The 22,143-nt window shown below is 54.8% G+C and overlaps 1 protein-coding gene and 1 long non-coding RNA gene across 4 annotated transcripts in view; both read right to left on the minus strand.

The window, feature by feature from the left end:
• The window catches only part of LOC119146268, a 40,213-nt gene extending 26,701 nt beyond the window's left edge, over positions 1–13,512 (minus strand). For both annotated transcript variants that reach the window (XR_005103685.1, XR_005103684.1), the window contains exon 1: positions 13,351–13,512. This is a non-coding gene — a long non-coding RNA (uncharacterized LOC119146268). The remainder of the gene's footprint in view (positions 1–13,350) is intronic.
• A 711-nt stretch (positions 13,513–14,223) lies between these two features.
• LMF1 (lipase maturation factor 1) overlaps positions 14,224–22,143 on the minus strand; it is a 218,295-nt gene continuing 210,375 nt past the window's right edge. The window contains exons 11-14 of one of the 2 annotated variants that reach the window (XR_005103683.1): positions 20,718–20,806; positions 18,306–18,440; positions 14,525–14,636; positions 14,224–14,408 (exon numbers count right to left, since the gene is read on the minus strand). The gene's annotated coding sequence lies outside the window, so the exon portion shown is untranslated. Of the gene's footprint in view, positions 14,637–18,305; positions 18,441–20,717; positions 20,807–22,143 lie in introns of both variants that reach the window. The other variant, XR_005103682.1, reaches the window with a different exon arrangement.

The raw sequence follows: 22,143 nt of genomic DNA on the forward strand, positions 1-22,143 counted from the left end.
GAGCCAAGGCAGGACTGATCCCTACATCCACCGTCTTCTGTTTCATCCAGTCTATTTTTAAAAAATCCCTAGTGACAAGACTTCTTGAATCACAGGAGCGAGAAATGGAAAAGACCTATTAGATCATGCAGTCTGTCTCCTGGCCAGTGCAGGCTGTTCCCTGCAGCCCAGTTTTTTAGTGCTTTAGCTTCCACCTTTCCTTCCCTGGGGACATGATCCTGCTGGCTAACAGATCTCACACTCAGGTTTGCTTGATGTCATGCTGGAAAGCAAAAAAATGTCCGGCACTGGCCTCAGCTGACTAATGGGGCTTTAAGTCTGGTATGTGGGATGGGAACAGGGTGACCAGCCAGGTGCTGCCCTGCTGGGACCCCTGCGATGCTCCCAGGGGCACACGGGACCTGCCTGCTGCACCGTGAGTCCTGGCATCGCTCATCTCGGCTGCTGGGAAGGGACCTGTCCTGCTCCACACCCTTCATGTTCCCCTGTGCTGATGCTGTGCCGGCTCTGCGACTTACGAACAAGATGGACAGATCAACCTCAGCCAGGCTAATTAGCTCTGCAGCACCACTGTTGATTGGTTTTTAGGCAAAAATGGCCCACATCTGCCTGCAACGGTGCACACCTGCACAGCCCCATGCAAAACGCCCCAGCCCACTGTGCTTCCCCCAGCACCGTCCCTCGGCACTGTGGAGGCAGCTCGGATGGGTGCCGGGGGCTCCCATGGGTGCTGGGCGCCCATGACCTGCCAGGGAGCAGCACAACCAACATGTATAAGCCACGAGGTGCCCTTGATCCCTTGCGGCGCATGGTTTTCGGCTCTACCCCAGCCTTATCTGTCTTGAGTAATCAAAAATAATTGGTTGCTCCCCAGTGGACTGATCTAATAGCAGTACGAATAAAGTTATTTTGAACAGTTGTTCATGAGTTCATCTCCTGGAAAGCCTCAGCCCCAGCTGTTGCTGTGCTTTTGATTAAAAAAAAAAATAAAATATTAAACTCAAACTGGGGATTATCAGGGCTAAGCACGTCTCAGCCCTCCCTCCTCCCCATGTCAGGTGCCCGGCTGGGCTATAAACCGCTCTTTGTGTGCGGCTCCCTCGCCCCTTTCTCTCTGGATTGGCACCAGCACTGCCGCGATTTGGCAGCTCTCCGCGGCGCGCCGAGGGCGGGATGCTGGCAGTGCCGGCATGGCTCGCGGGTGCCCGGGGCCTGGCTGGCAGCAGCAGCGGCAGCAGGTTTAGCATGCAAATGGTCACCCAGGCCTCCGGCCAAGTCCGTTTGTTAATGGTCAAGCTATGGGGAGCTGTTTGGGGAGAAGTAAATGGAATTAGGTGTGAGCAGGGAAAAAGGAGGGTGGGAGCGATGGGGATGGGGAGAAACTGTGCAGGTTTCTGACCACCCTCCAGTCTGGCAAAATGTGGAGCTGGGGGTGGCAAGGAGGGTGCCTAGGGACAGCATGATGGCGGGGACCTGCAGCAGACACGAACACCAGCTCAGCCCCGTGCAAGCCCAGGGCAGTGGTGGGGGTGCCCTCTCCAGGCACCCGTCCACCCGCTGCAAGCAGCCTGCGGACGGGCCAGGCAGTGGCATTTTCCCTGCAACCACTGACTCACAACTCATCCCTCCAAAGCAAAACCCACCGCTTGTGCTCCAGGGTCAGGCTCTGAGCCGCAGGCTGACGCGGGGCAGGGATGTGTGGGCTCCCCATGGTGCTCATCCCACACGGGGTGCCCGGGGACCCTCACATGACATATTCCTGGGGTCTGTGGGCGAGCATGGAGCCCAGCTCCTCCTCCCCCCCAGCCAGACCATATGGTTTGCTGCTCCATGGCTGCCTGCCACTGCAGACGGTGAATCAGCCTTGTCACTCCAGCAGCACAACCTTTGCAGGCTCTAGGCTTTGTTTTTAAAGTACACCGCTCTCTGCCCTAACCCCTCCGAGAAGGCAGGCGAGCGTAGGATGGCAATGTCCCCTCTCACCTCCGCAGCAGCGGCCACGGGGCCCCAGCGGCTGGACCAGCCCGCAGCCAGGCGTGCGGCCCGAGCCAGGGCTCAGGCTCCCAGCACTCAGCGCCGAAGCACTTCGTCTTGCTCCTCTGCCTGCCAGAGCAGAGACGAGCTCAGCTCCCACCTCCTGCTCCAGGGTTTGGCCAGGACAACCTGTGCTCTGGCAGCAGCAGGGTTAGGATGGGTGGGAGATGGTGCCTTGACCCCCCTCTCCCCGCAACATCCCTCTGCCCAGGACAGCTGGCAGGGCAGGGGAACAGCAGTGCTGCAGCCTCCCCCCCCCCGCCATCAACATCTGGGTGCACTCAGTCCGGTCCCAGCCCCTCTCTCCAGCACAAAATCCAGCTGGACACACGTCCCAGCTGCTGGACAGACACTGACACCGGCACAGTGGGGATGCACGGGCCGGGAGAGGTTGGGGGGTCACCCCCTTCCCACATCAGTGTGGACTTTGCTTGGCTCAAGCTGACTGCAGACCTCCTGCCGAGACCCCTCTGGAAGGGATGGATTAGCAGCTTGGGCATTGGGAGAAATTCTTGCTGAGGCAGAACAATTAGAGAGCGACTACGGACCGGACATTCAGAGATGTTCTTGCTGGGACAGGATAATTAGAGAGAGGGTATGGACACTAAAGAGTTTCACGCTTAACTTTCCTTGTCCAATCAATTAGGTAATAACAGAGTTATTCCATACATCTGCCTAAGGAGGTCCCTCCTCCTTCTGAATAAAGATAATTTAAAAAGTAGACTGATGAACTCACAGCAATAACTGTCCCAAGGTTGGGAAAACTTGGGAGCAATGCGGTGAAATAGGGACAATCAGATCAAAAGGCAGAAAAAAATGCTTGATAGTACCAAACCCTGAACACGTTTGAGGCTGAACATGCATATTGTCTTAAAGCTAAACTATACGGTTGCCCGTATATATATATATATATAATATTATATTATATATAAGATGTGCAGTTGTCATCACTGTACCTGCTGAATTAAGATATTAATTCTCAATGTCTGAGTGTCCTTCTCTAATTCTCTTCCCTGCTTCAAACAGAAAGACACTGTACCCAAAGCAGTGCCAGTTTCTAGAAGCAAATTTCACACAGCATCCCCACTCTCCTGGCCTACTCGCCATGGCTCGTATTTTCCTTTTCAGCATCAGCATCTAAACATCTGGGTCGTGGTGGAGCTTAGAGCTGGAAGCGACACAATATAGTGAGAAAGGATGTTTTTGTGCTATTTCCAACCTTCCCAGAACAGAGAACTTTAGAAACCCCTCGACAAAGGCTGCTTTCTTCCTCTACGCTACTTTGAAAAGATGGGTGAAATCCTCAGTGATCTGCCTATACCAGGGCTGTACAAGACAGAGACGATCAAAAAGGAGGGGGAAGGGGACAACAAAAACCACGGCCAAGTGGTTTTGGGTTTTTTTGTTTGTTTATTTTAGCTTCTTTCGGTTAAAACTGAAGTTTTGGAGCAACTCCAGCCTCCTCTCTACTTGGGGAGAATAGAGGATCTGAATGATCTACTACAGATCCCCACTGATATCTTAATTCTTTTTTCCCCCTCCCATACTAAAATTTCAGTTTCTTGCTGAAATGTTGAATCGGAGCAAATTTTGGGGACTTTTAAAGAAGCTTCACTGCTCAGCACACCCTGGGCTCAGCTGGCCAGCAATGCTGGCTGGAAAAACCAGTGCCTCTGAGCATCCCTCCCCACCAGCCAAGAGCCCTGGGCAGCCTCGGCAGGTGCCAAGGCTGAGTCAGGAACAGGGGCAAGGAGTTGTTCCCCTTTCCCTCCTCCGTCCAGAAAGGCTTGTGAAAGTGATTAAGGGTCTTGACTAGGGCCTCCTTGCACTCTGCACCCAAGGGTGATTGGGTGATGCTCAGCTCAATGCCCCTTCTCCCACCCATTTGGGTGCTCCCGGGGTTGTTCCACCTGCGGGACAGACCCAACGCCGACACCAGAAATGATGCGAGTCCTGCTGCCCTCTTCTTGTCCTCTCCTGGGATGAGGTTGTTCTGGCTTCTCCGTATGAGCTCAGTTTTGAGCCTCTTTGGGAGGGGGCTGCCAGATGGAGCGGGGCTGCCAAGCCCGATGCAATGCGGTTCGTTTGGGAGGTGGAGTCTGTCTGCAGAGCGCTGGCCTGCGCGATGCATTGGCCGGCGCTCAACTATGTTCCTGTGATCTTGATCGAAGGAAGCCCGACGTTTTACCTCCTTCCACAGATCCCCACAGCTAATCCCCAGCTGCCTGGGGGCAGACCTCCATTTTCCAGCTAGCCTCCAATTTTGGAACTGGATCCTCTTTGCCTTCCCCCAGCCCGCAAGCAAACACTTGTGCAAAGCAGCTCGTCCCTGAAGGGAGAGCCCCTGGCCTGCTCTCTTCCCCCCATTTTTGCTCCTGCACTGCAGACAGGAGCCGGGGCACAGGTGATCAGCAAAGTCCTGCTCTGCCTTCCTCCTCCCAGCACTCATCCATCCCCATCGGGCTCCGGCTCGCTCCCTCGCTTCTCAGAGGCTGAGCTCCATGTGTCCCCGCAGCCTCAGGAGGGTTCCCAGCTGCACTCCCTCTGCTCCCTCTCCCACCTCACTCCCCCTTTTGGGGTATAATCCCCTGACAGGAATGCTTGGAACCCCCAGGTTTTATTGCCATATAGAGCTGCATCCGACAGCTGCGTAAAGCGTCACCCGAACAGCATGAGCAGTGCTGAGGAACAGATGACGTGGCTAAAGCCACACTGGCCGAGCTGCTCGCTGTTCTGAGCATCCTCACAGCGGTACCTATGTGTGCTGAGCTGGCCAAGCATCCCCACCGCAGCCCAGCCCCTGCCATAGCCATGGGGCAGTCCCGGAGGGCGCGGGACCCCCGGCACACCCCTGGGGCAGCAGCAGAGCACAGTGGCTCAGTGAACCCCAGCGGGGCGGTTCTGACCCCATTTTGCAGAAGACTGCGCCGCACACAGCCCCCTACCCTCAGGGAGGGCCTGTGCGGTCCCTGCCTGCAGCAACACCAGGTACCAAACCAGGCAGGGATGCGGAGAAGGGGACCGAGCCCCAGCCCAGCCCATGACTGCACCAGCACACAGAGCTGCCAGTTCCCAGGTACTGGAAAATCAGGCGACGTCGCTTTTGTAGCACATCCCTTTCTGCAGGCGGCCCGAGAGTCAGAACATACTTTATCATATACATAATCTCAAAGAGAAAAAAAACAACAAACCCCCGTCTTCCAGATTCCCAGACAGTACACTCAGCATCCTCATGCTACTGATGTAATCCTGGAGAAAGGTCCCCTGGGCCCAGGCTTGCTACAGCGAAGCTGCACGAGCCCTCGGCTGCACACTGGGGTGGGCCAGTCTCCCCACAGCCCCCCGGTGCTGCACCGCCGGGGTGCCCCAGGCACGTTTTATGGACCTGTTTATGCACTTGTTGAGTGTCTAAGTTCACTCTGCACCCACAGGGAACATTAATAGCCCGGTACAGCTCCTTGCTAATACTATTCTTGCTGTCCTTTGTGTTCAGCTGCACTAAAAAATTAGCCAGGAATAAAGCTGACAGGATATTAAATAGGAATAAAACCAACAAAGCAGATTCCTTGGGTAACTCTGCATACACAGGTACCCACCTCCAACCCCGCAGGCTTCACTGTTAACTAAAAGCAACTGCAAGGCAAACCCTGAGCTGAGGTACAAGTGAAACGCAAGATAAGTCGGTGGCGTGATGCCAGGGTGCATATTTGACCCAAATTGCTTAAACTACAGCTGGTTGAGTGATTCACTGCATCCCGCTCCATCAATGGGCCTGGCCTGGCTCTCTGTTTGTGACTTGTCTCCGGAGAGACGGAGGGTTTCTTTGTTTTGTTTGTATGAACGCCTTGGTTATTCAGGGAAGCGTGACACACGCTGTGGGAACATTGGCTGGCTGCTCCTGGAGAAGATGCACATGGTGGATCCATATTTGGACCTGGCTGCTCGGCTCCCCTGGGACCCCTCCTGCTCTCGCTTGACCTCAGGAGCATCACTCAAGTCTTCGTGTGACCCGTAACTCTGTCCTGCTCCCTGGCTCGCCTGGCACAAGGAGGGCTATGGCCAAGGGAGGTCTATGTGATGCACAGGGTGTGTAGATGGAGGAGAATGTCAGTACTTGGCTGGACCACAAGCATCCCTCTAGCCCAGTGTCTGGTCTTTGATGGACAGATACTACCGGAGCTCCAGTGGGGAACAGACATGGTCAGGGACACTTGAAGCTGGAGAACACCTCTGTGTGAGCCTTTGGTGTCTGCTCTCCCTTGAGCAACTTGTGCCCACCTTGAAGGAGGTGGGTGGCACAGAGTGGGGCACCTGGCCTACCCAATAGCAGGTGGACTAGGGGCACAGAATCACAGAAGGGTTTGGGTTGGAAGGGACCTTAAAGACCACCTAGTTCCACCCCCCCACAGTGGGCAGGGACCCCTCCCACCAGCCCAGGGTGCCCCCAGCCCCGTCCAGCCTGGCCCTGAGCCCTGCCAGGGATGGGGCACCCACAGCTGCTCTGGGCAGCCTGGGCCAGCGCCTCGCCACCCTCACAGGGAAGGATTTCTTCTTGATAGCTGATCTAAATCTGCCCTCTTTCAGCTTAAAGCCATCACCCCTTGTCCTGTCACCCCATCCCCTGTCAAAAGCCCCTCCCCAGCTTTCCTGTGGGCCCCTTCAGGCACTGGAAGGTTCTGTAAGGTCTCCCCAGAGCCTGCTCTTCTCCAGGCTGAGCCACCCCAACTCAGCCCGTCTCCACAGGAGAGCTGCTCCAGCCCCCTGAGCATCTTGGTGGCCTCTGGGCATGCTCCAACAGGTCCCCGTCCTTCTCATGCTGGGGGTCCCAGAGCTGGATGCGGAACAGGGGCTCTGCACCCGAAAACACAGGCACTCTAAGGCAGGTGAGCCCCATATGGACCCAGGCAAAGGAAAAGAATCTGCCCCCGTACCCTGCACCCCCACTGCACGGTGCCTCCTGCCACCCTGCCCAGTTGGGATGTCTTTAAGCCACTTGGGCTGGAGAGGGGAACATTAAATACTCAGTCCCTCGGCTGCCCATCTGCGCCGTTCCCTCTGCACTAAAGAGAAACACACCCCAAAGACTTGAAATACAGAAACCTCAACCTGGGATCAATTTTTTTTCTTTTTGAGCCAATTTGTGGGAAGAGAAATCCACCCGACTTTAGAAGCGGGTGGAGGAAGGAGATGAAAACAATTAGATACCATCTGAGTGGCCGTTTCGGGCCCTTGCAGGCTGAAATTGGCTCCTTTCTCCCAATGAACTTTCCATAGCATGGAGTGATGGAGCGCTGCCTTCAAGGGTTTTGGAAATACCAAACACAAATGTATTCAGAGCTGCTGGAGTTTCCCTGTGTCAGTAACACTGTGCCCGGGCTGTGGGATCCCTTCCCCCCACACCACGAAATGTCCTCAGGGACAGATTCACATGGGGACCACCTGCAGTCCATCCTGGGGCTAAGGCGCAGCCAAGCCATCCTTGCTCCTTCTCCTTCCAAGCATGTTTTCCAACCGAAAAACACCTTTTTCCGCAAAATGGGAATTTCCACAGGAAACAGCCAAGCTCAGCAAAACCCTTCCTCTCTGCTTTGCCATTCAAACCAGCTACAAACGCACATCGCATTCGGGTGGCTGGTAAACCCAGAAGCCAACCCAGCATCCCCACTGCAACACCGGCCACGGTGGCAATGCCTTGTCCACCCTGTGGACTCCCACGCTTGCCACCATGGAGCCACCCTGACGGCTTTGAAGTCATTTGGGCTCTGCCATGACTGCGGACGTGGGGGTTACGTCCCAGCAGGTGGGGATGAGGGGAAACTCAAGGCGCTCACCCCATCCAGGTGGGGCCAGAGCAAGCTTTCAGGACCCCTGAGAGAGGTTCGCGGCTGTGGGTTGAGCAGAGATGCTGGTGGGGAGGTGGGCATGGTGGTGAGCCCCAGCATCCAGCACAGCTGACCCCACGGGAGCACCAGCTCGACCCCAACTCCATCGATTTTTTTTTTTTTTTTTTTTTTAGAGACACACAAACCCTCCACCACCCGGAGCCGGGCTGAGCCTTGCCCCTGGCAGAATGCAGCCGCCGTCCAGCCGCTGGGCAGCAGATGGCAAATCGACATGAAAAAATGCTGAAAATGAAAATGCAACAAAATGCTACACAGTTGCCTGTCCCTTTCGATTCAGTTTTTGGTCAACTAAATTGTTATTGAATAAGGCAAGCTGCGTCAAAAATGTACTTTAATGAAGTGCAGCAGGGGCTCTGGCATTATTTCCCAAGCTCCGCTAAGGTTTTAATCCCCCAGCTCTCTAAGCCACTGCGCGACATATGCTTTAAAGAGGATATTTTTTGCTCCCTGGTATTTCACGCATGTTATATTTTAAAGACTGCTGCCAGTTTAGTTTAGGCCCAAAACGCTGGTGTCACTCGGGGGATGGAGGAGGGGGAAGGCACCTCACCGAAGTGATTAAAAATAATCCCAGCGCAACCTCTGAGGCAGACGGCCGCCACCGCCACCGCCGCGCACAGCCCGAGTCCCCTCGCATCTCTGCCAAGTCTGGGCCTGTCCAAAAAAATGTAGAAGGGTTCCGAAAATGCTGGGGGGGTTGATGGGCACCCCCCCCACCTAGCCTCACCCCCCAGCCCAGTGCTGATCTGGCCACCAAGGAGAATCCCAGGGGAGTCCCCAGGCACCCAGAACGGACTTTGCTAATTAGTCCTGGCTTATCTCAAGCAAACTTTCTGCTCGGTTTGGTTAAGAGCTGCCCTGGAGTGACTGATATCTGCAGCAGGGAGGAAAAGCCCTCCTGGCATCTCTCTTCTTGCCTGGGAGAGCCTCGCTCGGGGAGATATTAAAGGCTTTTGTTTCCAGGAGCTGTCAAACCCCTCACCTTTCACAAGCACTAAAACGGCCAAGGGAAAAAATATATGCGAGTGGAATAATAATTTTTAACTCATAAATTTGAGCTTGTAAATCAAGGATTGACAGAGCAGTCGTTGTAATGTCTTGTGAGTTAACATTCAAGGTTTTCTTTCACCTGAGGAAAAGGAAAAAAATACCCAAATCTCTGCCCTTCCACTCCAGAGATGGCTATAAATCACCTTAATGTTACACTCTTGCTCTTAAATAGACCAAAAGCATGAGCGTGGGGAACAGATAGCGAAACCGGGTAATTTAAAAAGTACAGTACTGGGGAGAAAGCTTTTATTTAAAAAAAAAAAACAACCACAACCACCCAACAGACCCAAACCATTCCCTCTCTGCTTTTAAAAGCAGAGGGCAAATCCTGCACTCCAAGAAACACACCCCATGGACTGAGGCCAAGCCCTGGTGCTGGTCCTGCCGTGGTGCTGAGCTTGGCGAGGGCATGGGGACGGCTTGGCTGCTACTGGCAAACTGCGGAACGGGGCTGGCTGGCTGGCTGTCTGCACGGGTCTGAGTTTCAGGTTTAGGAAAACAAGAGAAAATAGAGGCATGAAGAGAGGGGGAGTCACGCACGTTGTAAGGGAGGGATGGAAAGGGATGGGGGTGCTACGCGGGTTGAACGGAGAATCCGGCCCCCCAGTGTCCCCACCTGTGCTCTGCCGAGCTGGGAGCATCACCCTGACACGTGCCGTGATGGCAGACGGAGCCACCCAGCACGAGCCATGTTTGCCCGTCCCCACACAAGGGAGAGCGGCATGTACCCAAACTGGGGGCACCTGACCCAAACCGGGGGACTCAGCCCTCCCCAACTGGAGATGCAGTGGCCACACAAGAGGGGAGGCAACAGAAAAGGAGCCAACCCAGCCACACCGTGGAGGGAACATCTGCAGAGCTGGGACCATCACCCACCTGCTACAGAAGTCCCACCTCAGCTCCTCTCCTGGGAGGGCCATGGTGGGAAGTAGGGAATGTGATGGGAAAAGATGGATTGGAAAAAAACCATGCAGTTGGGCACTGGGCTGTGTCCATATGCAGATCTGGTTCTCTCAATGTTAAAATACGGTATGTTTTCTCCCCCTGGGATTTCCAATGATTTTATCTGTTTGGGATAAGAAGGAGAAAGCTCATCAGATCTGAACCCAGTGTCCCAAATGCTGAAGATGCTTGGACCCTCACCCAGAGGTCTTCCCACCTCCATCACTGCCCGGTCCAGCCGAGAGCAGACCCCCACTACCCCCACCCAGGGCTCTGCGGGGTCAGCAGCCGCCGGCTCATGGGGCTTCAGCCCCCAGGGCTCAAAGGGTTGCTGCCACCTGCCACCCCCGGGGCTGTCCACAAACCAGCAGCCAGGAACAAGGAGCTGGCGCAGAAGATGCTGAACGGATGAGATATCAGGTCAGGGAGGCTGTGGCCGCGTGGCCGGCAGAGCGCCGGGAGGAGGAGGAGGAGGAGGAGGAGGAGGAAGGCATTGGCATGCGGAGCACAAGTGCGTGCATGGCACTCTCCTCTGCCTAATCCGGTGGGTTCAAAGCAGCCGGGTGGTGCCGGGTGCAGCTGCGGCGTCTGAGCTCCAACAGGTGATGGCTCAGCTGTCCCCCTCCCCAGGGGGCTGTCAGCTCTGGAGGGGGGCTGGTGTGGGGGCCAGCGGGTCCCCAATGCTCCAGCCGGCTCCATCCTGCCCTCAAGGAGCTGCCTGCACCTCCCCGGCGGCTGCCCGCAACCTCGTATGGCTCCCTCGGCTCTGTGCCCAGCGGGACAGCATGCCGGGGACGGGCACGGTGCTGGGAGGCATTATTTGTGCACAATCCTCCTAGAAAGTTCTCTGCCTTGCTGGGAAAGGCAGGACCAACCTGTTCAGCATGGTGCTGGCAGCACGGAGCTGGCACTGAGACCCTGCAGGCAGCACCTGTGCCTGCCCTGCGCTGGCACCCGCTCCCTGCCGGCACAGGGACCCCCTCCAGCACCCCCTCCTCTGCCCACGCAGGGATGGGATGGAGGAGCTGGGAGGCAGCCGAGGATGGGGGTGGGGGCAGCCCTTCCCACCCCCAGCCCTGGGCGAATTCACAGAATCACAGAAGGGTTTGGGTTGGAAGGGACCCTAACGACCACCTAGTTCCACCCCCCTGCCGTGGGCAGGGACCCCTCCCTCCAGCCCAGGTTGCCCCCAGCCCCGTCCAGCCTGGCCCTGAGCACTGCCAGGGATGGGGCACCCACAGCTGCTCGGGGCAATTCCCATGCTAAGGGCTACGCTGCGGGGGGCACCGAACAGCCCCCCACTGGGAAATATTTCATCCCATCACTTTTGAAAACTTGTTTGCAAACAGCATCCGTCAGTGAGACTGCCCCCGCTCCCAGTGCATCCCGCAGCAGGACCAGGAGAGGCCTTTTGGGCAAACCCAGCCAAGCCTCTGTGTGCTCAGTGAAGCCGGAGGGACTTTTATTTCTGGTCCTGACTGGTTCCTCTCCGGAGGCTGAACCAGCAGGAGAGACCATCTGCCACCAGCTGGGTCAAAACGCAGCGATGGGCAGGGGAGCGTGGCAGAAACACTTGCATCTGCCCAGGGCATCCCATCCAAAATCTGCATCCGTAGCCACCGGCAATCACCGCCGGGCTTGGGCTGGGACAGTGGCGCAGGCAGAGAGGGTCCGTGGCCGTGCTTGGCCTTACAAGAACTGCAGCATCCTGCAGTGATCCCATCCCTACTGCAAAGGGATGCCCCAATTTCCCTCATTTGTATACAAAAATAACGAAGTGTGACCTGAATATTTCTCCACCAGCTGCAGTGAGACACGACCGGTCAGATAAATGGCTCGCTCACCTCCACGCACCCAAGAAATAACTATTAACACAAAAAAGTGCAGGTGGGGGGTGGGTCCGTGCACCCCCACCCTGCAGAGCCGCCGGCTTTGCCACTGACCCGCTCCAGCTCTCATTAAGTCGCTCGAGCCACCTTCGTCTGAGCAGCACCATTATTCATGCAGCCTCCAGACCCCGTTCCCCACTGTTAATTTCTACTTATCTGCATATTTTATTGAAAATTAAAATCCTTTTGCATTTTTTCCCAGGGCTCAGTCGTGAACGATCTTTTCTCGCAGCCCTACTTGACTCCAATTAGTTGGGATAACAAAGCTGCCGCTGTTGGAGGATTATTGACAAATGCTCAAGGAAAAAAAAAAGTGGCAAGAGACTAGTCTATGAAAATGACAGCTTTTTAAGTGTAGGAGTAATCCCACCTGCAGTTAATAGTGCTGGGGAGGCACGGAAAATACCAGCTCTTATTTTTTTGATGGCGTTTTGATTGATTAGCCTGCTTGAGCCACTACATGGGTCACCATCAGCATCCCTGGCCGGGCACAATGCCACTGCATCCGTGTGTCCACCAGTGACCGCGGGGACATCGGCACCAGCCATGGCTCCGCGACAGGAGCCCGGGGGAGCCGGGAGCATGGAAATACATCCCGTCAAGGAGAGGCAGCCACTGCCTGGCCCGCCCGCGGGGATGCTGCCTGTTTCCCAGGCCTCGTGCTGAGCTGCCCATAGATACAGTTCCCATGGGTGCCCGTCGGTGCCGGCGCTGAGCTCCTGCCCCTAAAAACCTGCTCGATGCAGCTGCAACTATGGCACAAAAGGACTGAGAAGCATTGAGAGCAGCACAACTCATTCACTGATAACTCGTTAATGGCGTTTCATATTTTTTCCCTGGCATTTTTTTTTTTTAATAAAAGAATAGGGGGTAAAAATGAAGCATACTTGATAAAGGGCAGTAAGTGTTATCCTTAAAAAAAAAAAAATAAAAACCTCACAGAGCTTTTTTTCTTTCATAGGTGGCTCGGACAGCTGGCTCTTTAAATATTAATCAGGGGCTCATTGATATGCAAATATGGTAAGAGGGAATAATGCTCCTGCAGCTGCGCAGCCCCCAGCAGCCCCGGCCGAGTGTTGGCCTCCTCTCCACCATGAATGGAAATATCTGAGGACACAGGTGCAGGGAGCCGACCGCGAGCAAGATCCTGCTTAATAAGGTGATTTGTGAGCGATGCTCTATAGAGACGAACCGGAGCAATCTTTTACCACTTGACAGTATCTGACCACTAAACAAGGTGTTAATCTTATAATTGTGGTGTTGACTGTTCCCTAGCACAGCGTTCCTGGCCTTTTGCCCTGACACTTGGCCAGTTAAAATCAACTTAACTGACAGGTCGGACGCGCGCCAACCGATCGGCGATAAATTATTTATTGTTCTATTTCCAGAATAACAAGTAAACAGGAAAGACGGGGCATCCCACAGAGAAAACCAGTTTGGATAAGCATCATTGGACCGAGTCGCGTTGCTCCACGCAGGCACCCCGTCCCCCCCGGGGCTGTGCTCAGCGGCCGTGCTCCCCCGGCTCTCACCTCTTGCTGCTGGGAAGGTGACCGCATCCCGTCCTGCAGGAGCAAAGCCGTCTCCACCGATGGGTCCAGTTATGGCACCTGTGTCCAGGGACATGCAGGTGGAGTTTTGGGGTGGTCACCCCTGTTCCTCACGCAGCTCCTGATACCCACTCTCCTTTTCCGTGAACTGGGGGCCAAGAAAAGAGACCAGAGGCAATGTCAGAGCCTGCTGTGGACATCACCACTGGGTGTCTGCTGGCTCCCTCTGCTACACTGAGCGATGGGCAGACCAGGTCAGGGGTGCCAAACATGAGCTCCCACACCTGGGGACCCCAGCCCATCACCGTGTCCTCGCTCCGAGGCCATCCATGCAGCTGTGGTGCCCACAGTGGGGACCTCTGGCTGCTGCAGGACAGACGACTGGGAAAGCGGGCCAGAGCCTTCAGCAACATTTCACATAAGTACCTACAGGGCTCAACTCGCATGTTTTTCTCCTATCATTTGCCGTTGGCATGGATGGGTCTACAGACCAGGGGAAGGTGGTAAGGAAGGGCCTCTGTGAGGGCACCAGGAAAGGCACCCTCCATCTCCACCCAACATAACCCAACATGCCGCACTGCTGATTTAAACACCCATACCCCCTAACCGTGCTTCTTGGGCAGGGATGCCCTTGCCGCCTTCTGCTCCCACCTCTCAGACAGAGCTGGCCCGAGGCACGGCTCATTCTCCTGCCGACAGGCAGGACCAGCTCGATGGAGGCATGTCGGGGCTGCTCCACCCCACACAGGACACCACGGAGGTGTCCTGCCCTTCCAGAACAGCAAGAGGGAACAAGCTTCCAGGCTGCGGATACAATACCCACTGTCGCAGGGTATTTTGAAGACTTGCCTCCTGTGGTTGCCGTCCTCCTTTTCCCTGCCAAGCTTCCTTGCCCAGGCTCCTGGTGATGAATGACCTCGTCCGGGTACCGCCGGTACCAGGCGCACGCAGCTGCGAGGCTTTTCTCCCGGGCGGGTGCTGCAGATGGCTGCTCCGCCGCCGAGCCCACAGCTGCACGCTCCCTGCTCGCCCCGCTGCAGCTGCCGCGTGCCCGCGCCACAAAGGCACAGAAAACGCAATTAGTTCAGAGAAAAGGAGTGAGCGGGAAGGGATGCTGGGATGTCTCAAGGAGCCGACCGAGCCACCCGCAGCTCACCCTGGGACCTCCGGCCTCGCTGCGGCTGGGCGAGCGCTCAGATCTGCAGAGGGGTCTCGGGGCAAGGGTTGTCCACGTGGTGTGGTCATTCCCAAAGGAGCTGAAGGCCTTCCTGGAGATGGGGAGAAGCACAATTTACCATCCTTGCCTTCTGACTCAACTTCCAACTTTTCTGGTGCTGGTTCTTGGTGTCTGGGTCCTGCCCAAGCCGGGCTCCCGCTGTGCTCCCTTGCAGGCAGCACTGGAGGTGGCTGCTACAACCTTTGTGGGTGCTACAACCATTGTAGGAAGAGGCAGCATCTCCCATATGTTTGGGGACAGAGAAGGTCATCTCAGAGACTGAAGTCATACACATTTGGTCATCTTTGAATTTGTTTAATTTAAAAATCTGTTTAAAGCTTTGCAAAACCTTCTTAGCCTCTATAAAAGTTACTTTATTCTAGGAGATAAGAACAATTCTGCCTAACCTTATAGACTGGCCTTTTGTTCCCAAAGTATATTTATCTGCCTTAGTACCTCAGCACTTGCATTATTAATTATTAATAATGAGAGATTAAGGATATATTACTAATAATAATTATTGTTATTTTATATAAAGTGATTTGCCTCTTTCGACACTTTATTGGGAGCAAAACTGCATCTATCACCTGGAGCATGGAGATCCTACTTTCCCACTTAGACCCAACTTTCCATCACTTCAGGGCAACACTCGGCCTGGGAGACAAAGATTAATTTGCCAATTAAATATAGCAGCCCTGGGGCTGCACCTGGCTCTGCTCACCCAGTGCAGGAGCTTGCCTCGCGCCGCCTGCCAGAGCTCACCCCGCAGATACAATTCCCACCCCTCTGATTTGTTTTCTGAAAAGCATAAACCCTTCATCTGAGCTGACAAGTAGCAGGGCTGCGCTGTGCTCCTCAGCTGAAATAGTCCTGAACAAGCCGAGCCCCACAAACCCGGCGCTGCTCCGGGAGGATGGAGTCTGCAGCGTGCTGAGGGCTGGGGAGGATGAGGCTGGACCATGCGTGGTGCAGCAGACAGCTGCCGCAGAGGTGTCTTTTTACCCTGGACCTTGTTAATGACCAAAAGCTTAGGAGAGTGTGGGCAGCTGGGCTAGACGGAGAATAAATAGGGGATTAGCAGTGCAGAGCCCCCGGGCGAGGATCGGGCTCTCTTCCCCCTGCACTTGAAACCCAACCGGCAGCGCCTCTTCCCCTCCCGATGCTGCAGCCGTCCGTCCATCGTAGCTGGGCAAAACTAGCTTCTGCAAGAGCTTTTATGCCGGCTGGGCAGCTAGGCCCTTAGGCTTCTATTTTTTATTATTTTTTTGTGTGTGTGTGCATGTGCGAAAACAGAGGCCAGGCAATGCCTTAGCTGTGGTGCATCTCTGCTCCAGCCTGCCTGCATCACTCCCCACTCCAGTGGGGAGCAAATGCCTCCCTGGCCACACTGGGATAAACTCTCCAACATTCCTCAAACAAACCCACGCAAGGCACTCTGCCTGTAGCCGTGGCATGGCCTGGTGGTATATGACCTGCAAAAAGTAGAAACGCCCCCCCCCCCAAAAAAAAACCCAAAGGGAAAAACAAAGGGAAAAACTCACCACGCACGTACAGGGGGAACTGCAAGGCGAGGGCACAGAGCAATAAACAGCTCATTCCTGGCCTGGCCGGCATGGGCTGTGAGGCGCTGCCAGCCCGGCGGTGATGTACATTGTGCGTGTGCTTTACATGCACGCCATAAAAACAATGCTTTGTGAAGGATATATCTAAGCATCCAGGCCAGGCAGGGCCAGGCAGCTGGGAGCTTGGCTGGAAGAAGCGCTGGCAGCAGGACCCCGCCAGGCAAATTGGCACGGTGTGCTCCAGTGAAGGGGACGTGGATGGCTGCTGTCCCTGTGGCGTGATGTCCTTGTGCCACCTCTGCAGTAACCCCAGGGCTCAAGGGCCTGCAGGATGGCTCTCTTCTTGCCTGCAATTCTCTCCCTTTTAAGCAGGAAAGTGATGGAGCGTGCGGGCAGAGCAGCCCTTCCTGGGGAGCCACTCCATCTCAGAATGGATGTTTGCTCTGGACAGGAGTGGTGAACAGCCAGTGCTTCTCGTGGGGTGGAAATGACTTAAAAATCTACTCGCAAGCATCATGCTTCCCCTGCAGAAATAGCTCCAAACAGAAAGGACTTGAAACGATGCGATCCATGCTTTTTTCCCCTTGTAAAACCAAACATGCCATCTTAATATGGGGGGTGGTGGGGTGTGTGTGCACGGAAACGATAATTCATTTGAACTTTCCTCCTTGGAAAATGATCTGGCAAATGCCCCATTCTGCAGAAACACACAGGCAACACCGGAATGGCCCATCCTGCTGCCCACCCCTTGGCTCGCCCAAAGGGTTCCCCAAGCTGCCGCCTCCCCGGGGCAGCCCACCCTGGCAGTGCCGCAGTGCCAGGTGGGATGCTCAGGTCGCTTGTTCCCAAGGAGCCTTCCCCCGGCGGGTACGTCCTCTATTTGGCCCACATGAGGTAAGGCTTTGCACTAGACTAACACTTAATAAATGCTTGCAGGAATTAGCAGAACGTGACATTGCACAGCCCGATTCTTGACTGCGAGCTGCCAGCCCGGGCTGGGGCCGGTGCTGCAGATGTGTGTTCCTGGAAAATGGAAGGCCATATGGTAAATATTGGAAAAAACCCTCTAATATATACATCCCTAACTGCTTTTTCAGCTGATCAGAGTTTACTTGGTTAACCAAAGTGTGTATGGTAAGCAGCAGAGCCCCGGGGCTCCAACATACCCAGGTGCCGATGTTTGGTCCCATCCCTCTCGCCTCCCCTGCGAGCATCTCCCCGTACCCCGCACACGTGCAGCACCACAGGGAAGGGCGCTCTGGGCTGAGGCTGCACCAAGTAACCAACTGAGCTCCCCTGGCCATTATTGCAGGGCCAAAACGATGCTCCTCAAAGTAAGGATCAACAAATGCCTGTTCAGCCCTGAAGCGTGGCGTGCCTCCGCATTTGTCAGCCAAACACTAGAATTTCTTCCCCTGTAAAGCTGGAAAAGTATCAGTCCATGTCACTCCATGCCCTGTAATGAGCAATTATTCCTTTCAAAAGTAAAACGAAATAAGAACCATTCCCATAATCACCTACTGGATTTTATCAGCATGTTTGGGTTACGCTTTTGCCCCTTTGGCTAATACCTAATTGATTCTTTAATCTCTACAACTTTTTTATTGACTGATACAAGAGCTATTTAGCCCATCAGCGGCAGGAAGGCAGCCTGCAAACCCCCCGAGACCCCCGACATGGTGCTAGGATGACCTCATCTGAAGCCAACACTTTATTTGATAATCTATCACTTATTTATTATTCTAACTAACCGCTTGCAGGTGGTGTGATTTTAGTATAATTGTCCCAGCAACAGGCACACACAGGGAAAAGCTCGGCAATGTGCAGTCTTAGCCAGAGCTGCTACTGCAGAGGAAGCAGGTTCCCAGCCTCTGCTGGGGGAAAAAACAGCGTTTCAGTGATGTGAAGGGCATGGCAAAATCCCACTGACTGGGGAAAGGGGAGGGCAGGGGCTCATCCCCCCCACAGCTCCCTGCGGGGAGAAGGAGGCAGAGCAGGATGGAAAGCCCCGATGCCACTGGGGGGAACCTCCACGGTGCCTGGCACCACGGCTGGGGCACAACGTGTGCAGGGGCCATCAGCTCTTTCCTCCCCACCTGCCTGCGTGCAAAACCTGAGCAAACTGAGGGGTTTAGGCATGACAAAGTACAAGGACTCACATCCCCACAGAGCCTTGCACCGGGCTGGTGTGGTCCTGGTTCCCCGGAGGGGTCAGCGCTGGGGTCACCTGCCGGAGCAGTTCGGATGGCACGTGGACTCCAGAAGGTTCAGGCTGGCATATCCAATGTAAAATCCTGCATAAATAAAGAACAGAGGTTGGGGGTTTATTTCTGGACATCTCTGTGTTGTTTTTTTCCCACCATAGCCCTGGGGCGGTTCTTGGCCCGTTGCCATCCCACCTGCAGCAAGGGGGCCAGACTGGATGGATGCCCCAGGGAAATGCCATCAGCTCGGCTGAAGCCACCCCGTGCCACAAAGCTGTTGCTCCTGCACAGAAGACAGAGCGGACAAGGATGTCCTCGCCATAAAACAGGGGCTTTGCTGCCTTCCCAGCCCGGGTGGGGGCTGCTCCCACCAGACCCTCCTGCTCCCCAAAGTGGAAGCTGAGAGGAGATGGCAGATAGAAACCAGCCCGGGAATTGACAGCGCAACTCCGAGCCATCCAGCAACAGGCTTTTAAGATCAATTAGTCCTGCATTAGTCTCTGAGACTTTTGAGCTAGAATTCCCTCCAGGATTCAAGCCACTTAAAGCGTTTTCCCAGTGAGGGAAGGGTTGGAGGATGAGGGGGTGGGTATCAGGAAGCATCGCTGGGAGCAGAGGAGGTGCCTTTCCACATTATCTGCCCCTTCATCATCTGCCCAAGCTCCTTCAACCAAGCCAACAGCCTCAGCAAAAGACAGAAATGGTATTTTGAGTGGCAAGACCCCATTGCAGCTTCATTTTTAACCCCAGCTGGGGTGGCGGGGGGTGGGGAAAGGAGGCAGTTGGGAGAATCATTTTTTCATTAAAATAAAAATTGATCCACAATGAAAATAGACTTTTAATGGGAAAAAGTTTAGTGCAAATGGAAGCTTTTAAAAGATTCTTTTGACTGACAATAACCTGAAGACCCTCCAGGAACTCCAGCCCAGAATAATCAGATTAAATGAAAACTAATATACGATCCTGAAATCCATCCCATGCTGGTCTAAACTTATAGCAGCTGGGTAATTTAGCCTACAGGTTTCTGCCTCATGCCCAGCAGTTCACACTGAATTGTTTAGCCAAACTTAATCTACTGGGAAGGAAAAAAACTCTTTCCTTTAATAATATGTGCTAAAGTAAAGCCAGCTTCTAAAAGCAGCTGGGAGCAGAGAAAGTATACAAATACATGTGTTTTCTACGGGAACCCCCGGACTGAAGGCTGGCTACTTTAAAACAAATAACTACAATTTATAAATGATCCAAGAATGAGGAAATCTCTGGGTTGGTGCATGGTAGCTGCCAGTAGGGATAATACTGGGACAAGGACCTCGCAGGGGCCGTGTTCCCAAAACACGAGTCACATCCACACTTCCAGCCACAGGAAGGTTTGAAAATGCGACCTGCGTGGATCTCAGACAACCAGATGGAAGCAATGACTTCTTTCCTCCAAATCTTTGGGTTTTTTACACCAGCCCTGGAAGGGTTATTTTTCAAGGAAGGCTGTCAGCCGGAGGAGGTTTGGCAAGATGTCCTCCCAGCGACCAGCGTGGTGATGGGGATGAAGCTGGGAACCTCTCTGTGTTTCTGTGGCAGAAACAAACCCTGATGGGAAAACAGAACTTCCAGTTCTAAATCCATCATGAAAGATTTTCCAGCTGCATCTTATATTCCTGTGGGGCACTGAACACGTTGCACAGTAACACACAGCACAGGTTTGCATCTCACCACCGGAGGACAGCTCTCCTGGAGGGCTCGGAGGCAGGTAGATGATCTAGAAAACCTTCAAAGCCCTTGCAACTTCATATGCGATGGAGTCTGAGCCAAAGCCTCCCACAGCGGGCAGGGGAATGAAGTAACCAAAGAACCCAGCCCCGCTGGGGACCCGAGATGGTCTGATCCAGCCTCCCACACCATCTTCCCCTTGACATGGGCATTGTCGTATCCAGCTCACTCCAAAAGCCATGCTGCTGGTTTTCCCAAATTACGCAAGCACGGATGCGTTTAGCCATTCCCTGTGTATGCAAGATGAGCTAAACCCCATCGGCCCGCACATATTGGCTTTGTGTTCCCCAGCAGCAACAACAGGAATAGACATTTATACGTGGTATTAAAAAAACCCCAAAGCCCAGGGAGGCTTCCTCATTCCTGGGGAAGAGCAGCCTGGATGAGCTTGGCCAAGGCGCTGGGATCCGACCCCGCCGCAGCCGGCAGCCAACGTGCGGAAATATAAACCCAGCTGTGCTTGCTAGGGGGTCTCATGCTTTCAAAAGGCTGTAATCTTGGCAAAAAGGAAAAAAAGTCGGTCCAAGCCTGCAGCCCGGACCTCCCGCCGGCTGGACTCCCTGGGCTGGTACCTGCGGTGGTGGTGGTGACCCCCAGACTCACCTTGAGGAGTCCCGGCTTGGGCGTGTGGCAGAGCAGGTGTCCCCGGGGACGCGGCAGCGGGTTGGAGGGCTGCAGAAGTGAAAAGCCACCTGCAATGCCATCAGGGGAGAGAAAAAAAAAAATCTAAGCAAGGAAACTTCTACAGCAACGCAAAACGAAGCTGAAGGGGATAACCTACCCCAAGGGACTGTCCCCAGGATCTCGCCGTGACTCCTGGGTGCCTGGGACATGGGGTTTGGATGTGCAGAAAATGGAACCCCTTGTGTTTCATCACCCATGAAGCAAAACTCAGCTGCCAGCAGGACAGGGTGCAAGGGGCAGCGCCGGCAGGCCCAGCGTGGTCCCCGTCCAGCATGTCCCCCCAGGGGCAGGGACAGCTTGACCTTCAGTGCAGGTTAAACACGAGCATCCTCGAGGCGACTCCTCTCCCCAGGAGGATACGTATGGTCTCCTCCAGCCTTTCCTCTCTGGGATGAAAATGCTCCCCCCTCCCAGTGTGGCCCCAGGGACCCTCCTAAACCCACCGAAGCAGCTCTGGGTACAAGTCACCCAATCACTTCCGTCTTCCCAAGCAGCCCCAGGGCTGGGATGAGCCCACGGGCAGGGAGCGGGGGGCACAGCTCCAAGCAGGAGGCTGGAGGCTCTCCGCAGCCAGCCATTGCCCAGCGAGGACTGAACGCAGCAGCACGCTGGGGTTTCGGCGGGGAGGGGGCCAGTGTGCCCCCAGCCCCCGTGAACATGTGCACAATGCATTTGGATGGGCTGCATGATGCTGCCGTCCTCTGTGCAAACACTGAAGCACCCTCCGCTGGGGGTCCCTGCGGCCCCACTCCCCCCAGCATCACCTGTTCCCCCGGGGCAGGGCAGGAAAGGTCTCAGTTCATTAATTTGCAGGCACAGCGGGGGGTCTCCCGGCTATTTTCTCCCCACCCGTGGTTTTGGGGGTGATGCACTCAAGGAGACTGTGCAGCACCCAGAGCCACCGGCAGCCACGCGCACGGGCAGGGGAGCGCAGCTTGCACAAGATGCATTTGTAACACCCCAAGGGGCAATAACTTTCATCTAGGAAAAGCAAATAAAAAAAGAAAAGCTGCTTAGCTTTGATCCAGCAATGTCCCCCGACATGCTGGCCATGTCCTTCCCCCCTCAGCACCAGTGGCTCTGGGACCTAGTTGGACCTGACAGAGAAACAGGAGGAGGGAGCAGGATTAGATCACACTCCAGACCAGAGGATGAGCTGGAAAAACACACCCATGATAAGAGATTTGACTGATGGACCCAAACCCTGTGCCCCAGAGCTGCTGGGGCTGATGCTGGGACCCTAACCCTCTCTGCTGGGTGCTTGTGGGTGTCCCTGTCCCCTCTTGGGACACTGGGGATGAGGAGCCTGGCAGGAGCAGACCTCAGACACAGCTATCTTTCACAT

Source organism: Falco rusticolus, chromosome 4, assembly GCF_015220075.1.
Source record: "Falco rusticolus isolate bFalRus1 chromosome 4, bFalRus1.pri, whole genome shotgun sequence".
Classification (NCBI taxonomy): Eukaryota; Metazoa; Chordata; class Aves; order Falconiformes; family Falconidae; genus Falco; species Falco rusticolus.